Source organism: Sinocyclocheilus grahami, unplaced genomic scaffold, assembly GCF_001515645.1.
Source record: "Sinocyclocheilus grahami isolate Dianchi unplaced genomic scaffold, SAMN03320097.WGS_v1.1 scaffold647.1, whole genome shotgun sequence".
Taxonomy (NCBI): Eukaryota; Metazoa; Chordata; class Actinopteri; order Cypriniformes; family Cyprinidae; genus Sinocyclocheilus; species Sinocyclocheilus grahami.
In genome coordinates this window covers 80,835-89,516 of record NW_015505826.1, presented here as the reverse complement: position 1 = coordinate 89,516, position 8,682 = coordinate 80,835, and the positions used below count along the sequence as shown (strand labels likewise).

The 8,682-nt window shown below is 40.0% G+C and overlaps 1 pseudogene; it reads left to right on the top strand.

Annotated features, from left to right (window-relative positions):
• Positions 1 to 1,646: 1,646 nt before the first annotated feature.
• LOC107558521 (protein FAM83F-like) lies at positions 1,647 to 6,468 on the top strand (annotated as a pseudogene).
• Positions 6,469 to 8,682: the final 2,214 nt, after the last annotated feature.

Sequence of the window (8,682 nt, the reverse complement as noted above, 5' to 3'; positions counted from 1 at the left end):
CACACACACACACACACACACACACACAAACACACGTGAAGGCACACACACACAGACACACACGCTCTCCCACACACACACACACACTTGAAAGCACACACACGCACACACACCTGTAAAGCATTGCTCTTCCTGTTAGCACAGAGATTTGGAAAAATTGTGAATTTAGTTTGAGCACATTTACAAACAAGTTTATGAATCCTTTAGAATTGTATGATCCTCTGGATATAGACTGCCTGAGATGTGATCTTCTTCCAAGTATTAAATAAATACATCCATATTTAATTACACATACAAATGTGTCACAACATTATTGAACAAATTGTTGTACAATCTTGAAAAACAGAATTCTCTTTCTTAGTGCATGTCATACCAAAAAGAAAAAATCTCTTGATAATCTTTAAGAAAATATCTATTAACTATCTGCGCCTCCGAAATGTCATTATAGCTAATGTCGATAAAACCTAGATTCTGGTCTGTAAGGCTCACGTTTCATCATCGATTCCAATCAATCAATACCGAGCCCCACCCTACTGACTCTAACCTCTCATTTAAAAGAACAGTTCACCCAAAAATTTACATTTGCTATAAATGTGCTCATCTGAGGTGTAGATGAGTTTGTTTCTTCATCAGGTTTGTAGAAATGTAGCACTGCGTCAGTGTCTCAGCAATGGATGCTCTGCAGTGAATGGGTGCCGTCAGAATGAGAGCTGATAAAAACATCACAATAATCCACAGCACTCCAGTCCATCAGTTAACATCTGGAGAAGACACAAGCTGAAACACATCCAGCATTAAGATGTTTTTAACTCAAATACCATAGAGTCCATAATCCATAATAACTCTTCCTCCAGTGAAAAAGTGCATCTGCTGTTGTCTCTCATATGTGTTTAGAGCTGTTTAAACGCTGCTTGATCTGTGCAGATTTCTCTCCTGATTCACACCAGAACACTGACTCACTGGAGGAAGAGTTATTATGGTGGTTGAGGAGAGACCCCCCCCCACCCCACATGATTGTAAAGCGCTTTGGGTGTACAACAATACACAGTAAAGTGCTATATAAATGCATCATTCATTCATTCATTCATTATTATGGATTATGGCCTTGCATTTTCATTTTTTTCATTTTCATTTCTTGGGAGAAATATTCCTTTACTATACCTTTTCATAAATACATCACATCAACACGAGCCAATAAATTGCAACTCAATTCAGCAAACTGCATTTCAGAATATCATTATATCTACGATCAAAAGATATCTGAGTAAAAGTAAATGCAGAAGGAAATAAACGAAACCACATCAGAGTTAAAGCTGCTGGTCTGTATCAGGAATGAAAGCGAAACAATCAGCAGAGGTGAATGACACTGATCCACACTTCAACTGAGTCTTAAAGAGCCTTAACTGGTTTTATAATACTACATTTCTACTAAACCACTTATAATTAATCAATGGTAGAAATAATCTGAAATTCACCCATGTGTTCAACATATAGATTTAGAAACCGAAATGTTAAATTATACAAAGTCAGGCACATGAAGACGTCCTGCATTCAAACAGAGTCCAAATATTTGTTTCTTGGATGAAGTTCAAGTTCAACCCACCTGTTGGAGTCATTCATGCTGAAACAAAGTTCCCCTTCCACCGCATTTCGCCTGAACTCCACCCACCCGCGGCTCTACAGCTGCCCGCGGGCTCAGGTGAGCGCAGGTGAGCGCAGGTGAGGCATTCCGAGCGCGTCATGGCGGAGTCGCAGCTCCGGTGCTTGGAGGACGGGCTCCTGCCCGCCGCGGTGCCCGAATCCCGGCCGCAGTTCTACTACAGCGAGCAGCAGCGGGCGGCCCTGGAGCGCCTGATCGCCGACGGAGACGGAGCCTTCAAGAGCCTCCTGAAGGACGAGAACGGACAAGACTTCTTGTCGGCGCGGGAAATCAAGGCCATCACCGGCACCTTCGTCAAATACCAGAGCGAGGAAGACCATGGAGCGGATCGCGGCAGCCGAAAGGACGCCGGGTCCATGCGCTCCACGTACTGGCCGCAGATGTCGGACACCGAGGTCCCGCCGCTGGACATCGGCTGGCCCTCATCCGGGCTCTTCAAAGGGGTCACCCGGGTGTCGGTGCACACACACCCGCCCAAAGAGAACGGCCCGCACATCAAGGAGGTGGCCCGCAAACTCATACAGGAGTCCAGCAAGGTCAGCGCTCGTCCAGTATTGCATTAGTCATATCTTGGTAGATTACTGTAGTTTTCAAGTTACTGTGGAAAATTATCATAAATTATGAAAAGGTTTTAGTGTATAGGCTACACTGTAAAAAGTGGCAACCTGCAATTATTACCTTAAACAGCTATTTCTAACGTATTTAAACCTATAAAATAATTGTGTTTGTATAAATCATGTTTAAGTTGATTTGAAACCAGTTCATTTAAAGGTTGCCATTTTTCAGTGTATTTGCAGTCACTAGTAACTAGGCTATCAGCTGGTAACTATGGTTACCGTGATAAATATTTATAAGGGAATCCTCCTCATCATCTTCATCTTCATCATCAGTTTCGTTTTCTCTTCTCTTCTGATCGCTGTCTCTCCTTACACTGGAAATGTCAGGTATAGATGTGCCTCATGTGGTTAGCATCTAAATTAACTGGTTTATAATAGTACACTTCACAAAAAAGTGTGAAATTTAACTGCCAGCTTTGCGGTGGCAACATTGTATGCTTTAGAGATTTAACTTAAATGTACAGTAAAATGTATATATCATTAACTTAAACCATGTTAATATACAAAATTACTAAAATCTGTTTTTATATTTACACTGAAAAATGAATTAAATAAAATAGATAAAAACCGAAAACGTACTGGTGATTTTCTGCCGGGACGTTGTCCATTAATTTCACTGACTTTTGTGTGAACCCTAAAACACAACGGAATGAAGTGCACAATTCAAAATACAGGTAAAACACATGATAAAAAAATAATTTTAGGCCCTATTTTTAAGGATTTCTTTACTGTATATATTACACTGACAGCTCCTACACAGTGAACCATAAGTAGCTTTTCAGAGGTAACGAAATTGATCAGAAAAACTAAGAATTTCAATGAAAAACCAATCAAATGTGATCCGTCACACAGGAATCTGGGAATGCCAATATTACAGTTGGTTGCTTTCACTATCAAAAACGGTACTGTAACTGTAAAATTGCATGAAATGCCCCATTAGATCAGTTTTTCAGTTTTGTCGACTGTATTCGGGACCGTCACGTACATTCACAGGTCCTGGGACGCGTTTAGGTGGATCCTCTCACCCGGCCAATGAGGATAGACTATACATACAGGACCTGAGTGTGGCCCTCATGTCACAGGTCTCTCAGTTTCTCATCTCCCGCAGTGCTGGATGCTTTAAGATCTTGTTCAGACTTGATCTAACCGTCTGTTTCTTGAGGAACGACTGCACATGATCTGGAATCACTGACTCACTGAACGGACTCGACACGTAGCAGGAAATTACACACATTCTGTTTCCCAAAACATCTGTCCTGTGAAAGAAGCAGAAGTGTGTGTAACAACGCGCTGAGCTGACCGGTGTGACAGTGTGTTTAACTCTCGCAAATCTCGCAAGTCATCTTTCTGTCACAGTGCGTGTGGAGAGATGACGCGAGGACTCAAGTGCAGGATGAATGGTTCTTTCTTTTAATAATAAAACGAAACTAAAACAACCCGAGGGGGAAAACCAGACAGGCCGGCTTAGAACTGCACTACATGCAGACATAACACACACAATGAAAAAAGATGGCTCAGCACAGGATTACAGACACCAGGAGAATAAATAGGAAACCAAATGAGGAGGCTAGTGAGGGAGACACAGGTGGAGCAACTTAAACAATAATGAGGTAACGAGATGGGCGGGGCAAGACAAATAGACAGGCCAGAGCACATGGCACCAAACAAACACAACACAAGCCATGTGCTCTCAGAACACAGTGTCATCTGGTGGCCATCATGGGCACACCCGCTGAAGACTGTGACATTTTATTGTCTTCATGCAAATCTCATTTCTCCTCTCTATATTACCAGCCTTTATGAATAAACAATAAGCCACAAAGGAAGAAAGACACACTTCTGTATTCCTGCTGGGTTTAGTGAGGCTTTACTATTCAAATCTCAAATTTCATTTGCATTCAGATTACAAAATTATGCATGAACATGCATTACACTCTTAAAAATAAAGGTGCTTAAAAGGTTCTTCACAGCGATGCCATAGAAGAACCATTTTTGGTTCCACAAAGAACCATTCAGTCAAAGAACCACCTCTTTCTTATTGTTTTATAATCTGAAGAACGCCACAAAGAAGCTTTTGTGAAACAGAAAGTTTCTTCAGATGTTAAAGGTTCTTTATGGAACCATTTAGACAAAAAGCTTCTTCTATGGCATCGTGAAGCACCTTTATTTTTAAGAATGTACGCATTATGCATGGTTCATAACTGAACGTGAGATGTTCAGTGATCACCAGCAATGATTTACGAGAAGATCTCAAAGAACAGAACCACAAACAGCACTGAATGCTTTGACAAACACACTTTCTTTCCTGTATTTTGGCACGTTCCCTATTGAAACAGGAAGCAAGGATGGGCAATATTGAAGATCTTTTAAAGCAAACAGGCTTTAGCTCCATCAGACGAATCATGATTTAGCCAGAGGCAAAGGATCAGTATTCTTGGTTGATTTTGGTTTAACGTGACTGCTGCTGATGAGAAGGAACGAGTCGTCTGTCTGTGTTTTGTCCAGGTCGTGGCTATCGTGATGGACCTGCTGACCGATCTGCAGATTCTGCGGGATCTGTTTGAGGCGTCCAAGCGCGGCGTGTCCGTCTACATCGTGCTGGACGAGCAGGGAGCGCCGCACTTTCTGGACATGTGCAACCGAATGCAGCTCGGAGATAGAGAGCTGAAGGTACACAACTAAACCAGAAAAACATGTCATTTCTTGAAATAAAATAAAACATTTAAAAAAAGCTTGAACTACTCAAATAACTACACCTTATCTAAAAAAATTTAAATAAATTAATACAAATATATATAGACATCATTTAAAAAATGACAAAAATACTAAAACTTTAACTGAAATGAAAAGGGTGATATAAATATAAATTAAAAAAAGTAACTCATAAGGTTCTTTATTGGAATTTATGGTTTCATGAAGAACCTTTAAGATCCACGGAATCTGTCCACTGAACAAAAGGTGTTTAAGGTTCTTTTAAGAACTGATCACTGAAAGGTTTTTACTTCATTTGGACAACTTTAAAGATGATTTTCTCAATATTTTGATTTTTTTGCTTCCTCAGATTCCAGGTTTATCTCAGTTGTATCTCAGCCAAATATTGTCCGATCCTAACAAACCATACATCAATGGAAAGATTATTTTTACAGCTTTCCATAACCCTCAATTTAAAAAAATTGAGCCTTATGACTGGTTTTGTGGTCCAGGGTCACATATCTCATATGGATTGTTGTGTCTCTGCAGTTTCTCCTGGAGCTCTTCTCGAATGGACAGAAACATGATCACGGTGATGTCGGGGCAGGTGGTGGATTTCTACGATAACGATTTCCGACAACTGTACGCCATCTCAGACAAACTGGACCTCTTTAAGGAGTTTCACATCAGTAAGCCCCAAACGGGAACGCTGTCTCGGGCCGCGGTGCCCAAACGCCCCGCAGCGGCCACTTCTCGCTTCCAGGTCAATCTCGGAGACGCGACGCGTGGAGATCTGAAAGTGCCGGCACACAAATACCACAATCCCAAATACCTGCTAGCGCTCGGACAGATCCCAGGACCCACGGAGGCGCTGCAGGACTTCTTCAGTAAGATGGAGCCGCCCAACCCGGAGCCGGAGCCGGAGAATCCCACGGAAGAGCTGGAGAACATCACACCTGTTCCCTCTCAGCCCGAGAAGAAAGAGTCCAAGAAACTCAAAACACTGACTTTTAACACAAAGTGGTGGAAGAAAGGGAAGAAGGACCAGGCGAGCGACGCGGTTATTGAAGAAAACACTGCGACCCCTTCAGACGACACGTCTAAACACACGCTCACCAGAGACGAGACGCAGGACAGCCTCAGAAAGAAGAAGAGAGGATTCAGGTGCCTTTTTAGAAAAAGCTAAATGACAGTTGTTTAATCACAGCCCTTTAAATGAGCCACTAAAGCCTGTTAACCATCATTGGGACGTGTTTACAGAACACCTGATTCCTGAGTGTGCTTGTGATGCGATCGATGTGAAAACTCAGCGATAGTGAAGCCTTCTAATGATGCACGTCGCTTAAGAAAGAAACCAAGCGATGTCTAAATTACATTAAAGGGGAAGTTCAGGGGTGAAACTGTGTTTCTGACATCCATCATTCTGGGAACGTGTGCAAAAGGGAAAAATGGTGCATAAAGAGACTTTTAAAAAAAAAAGGGGTTTTGTATCGTGGGTGCTATTTTATGAATTTATTTTTAAAAATTTTCATAATCTGCCTGTAAATGTTTGTATCTCAGGGTATACGGCATAAATCAAGAATTTTTTTTTTTAATAAAATATTTTTTTTTCATGTAGACTCTGTGGTCTGTAGACTTTAGACTGATTTCAGTTCAATACTTCAAACTCTGATATGATCATTAATCATTTAGTTGGCAATACTGGATTTAGTTTTAGGTGAACAATGCATGGATTTGTTCAGATGAAGTAGACTACGGTTTATCAGAAGAGTTTTGATCATATTGATCATTTATAGGCCCTAGAAATGCATATCAAATATGATACAGTAGGCTAATATAGTTCTAATGTCTAAAATAAATAGACATAACTATTGTTTAACAGAATGTTAAAACAAACGTTTACTGTAAGTTAAATATGAGAGAATAACATTTTTAAAAATGTAGCTGAAATGTTGTAGCACACGCATTCTTTTTTTAGTGAACAAACAAAAATAAAAAGTCATTGTAGAAGCCTCGAACTTTAAATGTGTCATCAGATGCCCATTTTGCACAAGTTTATATAATTCTTTAGGGTCCTAATGAAAAGTCTATAACATACTTTGGTTAAAATTTCTCAATCGTAGTGTAAAAAACACCTTTTTTACCCTGTCAAAATAAGCTCTGTTTTTAGCAAGCAATTCTAGTCCATGTTGCTTTAAATGCTAATGAGCTCTGCTGACCCCGCCCCTCTCTTCCGTGGGGTGACAAGAAGTACTGTTTACTTTAGCTCTGAAACTGGCTTACTAGCACATATTAGATTCATAAAAACCCCTTATACTCAGTTCTTCTGTAGATGAAGCTTGATCATGAATGATTCGCGCGAACTTAAACACATTTAGGCAGATCGGGGATCGGCGCATTCCCTTCAAAGCGAAAGTAACGTTAATCCTCTGCGTCTTCAGCGGCTCTCCACACCTCAATTGCTTAATCGGAGACATTCTTGTCTTCCTCTGCACCAGAGTCGACACAATGGCGGACTGATGACAGCTCACTCAGGGCGGAGCTAAGGTAAGACGGACCTGTCAATCAACTATCGTGGGAGGGGCCTGTGCAGAACTACGGAGAAAACACTCTTGGAACTACGTCACTCTGACAGGAATCTCAGAACAGCCTGATTTGAGAAAGGGGATTTTAAAATAGTGATTTTAACACACGACATGCACGCACTTTATGCCCACAGCTGTTGAAAACGGATTCGCTGGCCCCGATTCCTCTTCCTGTCAATACTTAAATGTGTGTCACCACAGCAAGACGACGACGTTACTGTTTAAACAGGAATATACATGAAATGCACAAGTAAATAATACAAACAAATTATTATCATGATTTGATATAAATAACTTAAAGTGCATTCAGAGCCAACAATGAGCCAATGCAAAATGGAAACAATGTATTAAAGTTGCCATAACAGTCATGTTTGCACAAATGTGTCCTAATAAGATGGAAAATAGCAATACATTAATTTTTTAGATGTCTCTTTATGGTCTTGCCCTTTTTTAGGGATATAGTGTTTATTCGTGAAATGCTTTTCACATCGACCCAGCTAACAGAGAACGTTCTGGCAAGATACTGTCAAAGTTATGAACAAATGCTCTTCCAGTTAATAGCACTTTTGTTCAAAGTTATCTGTTCTTCAAAGCAGCACTATGTAACTTCTTCTGTGTTCATTTGCAAACTGTATCTAATGAGCGAGTACATCATGATTTCATCTTCCAAACCGTGTTTTTGTCTTATTCCGAATCTCTACGGTACACTTATAATAAGTGCTTATATTTGGACTATTGTAGGAAAATTAACCATGGTAATACTACAAAAAAAAAACATGGTTATTGTAGTTAAACCACGGTAACCACACATTAACCACAGTTTAACCATGGTATTTGAAGTAAAACTTTGATTATACAAATGGTAATCAATCCACCAAAAACATGGTTACTAGACTTTAATAATTATAATAAAACCATGGTTAATTTCAATACATTTTTGTAAGAGGTTCCGTTAATGTTCACATAACCAAGAAATAAACTTTACATTTAAAAAAACTGGACGTTTTGAACGTTCAGAGAACATTCAGAAATAATGTTTTAAAATCTTAATGGGAATGTTATTCACTTCTAAAATGTTAAACAGCACTTTATTTTAGGCTTTTGTTATTTTAAGTCTGTAACCAAAGTT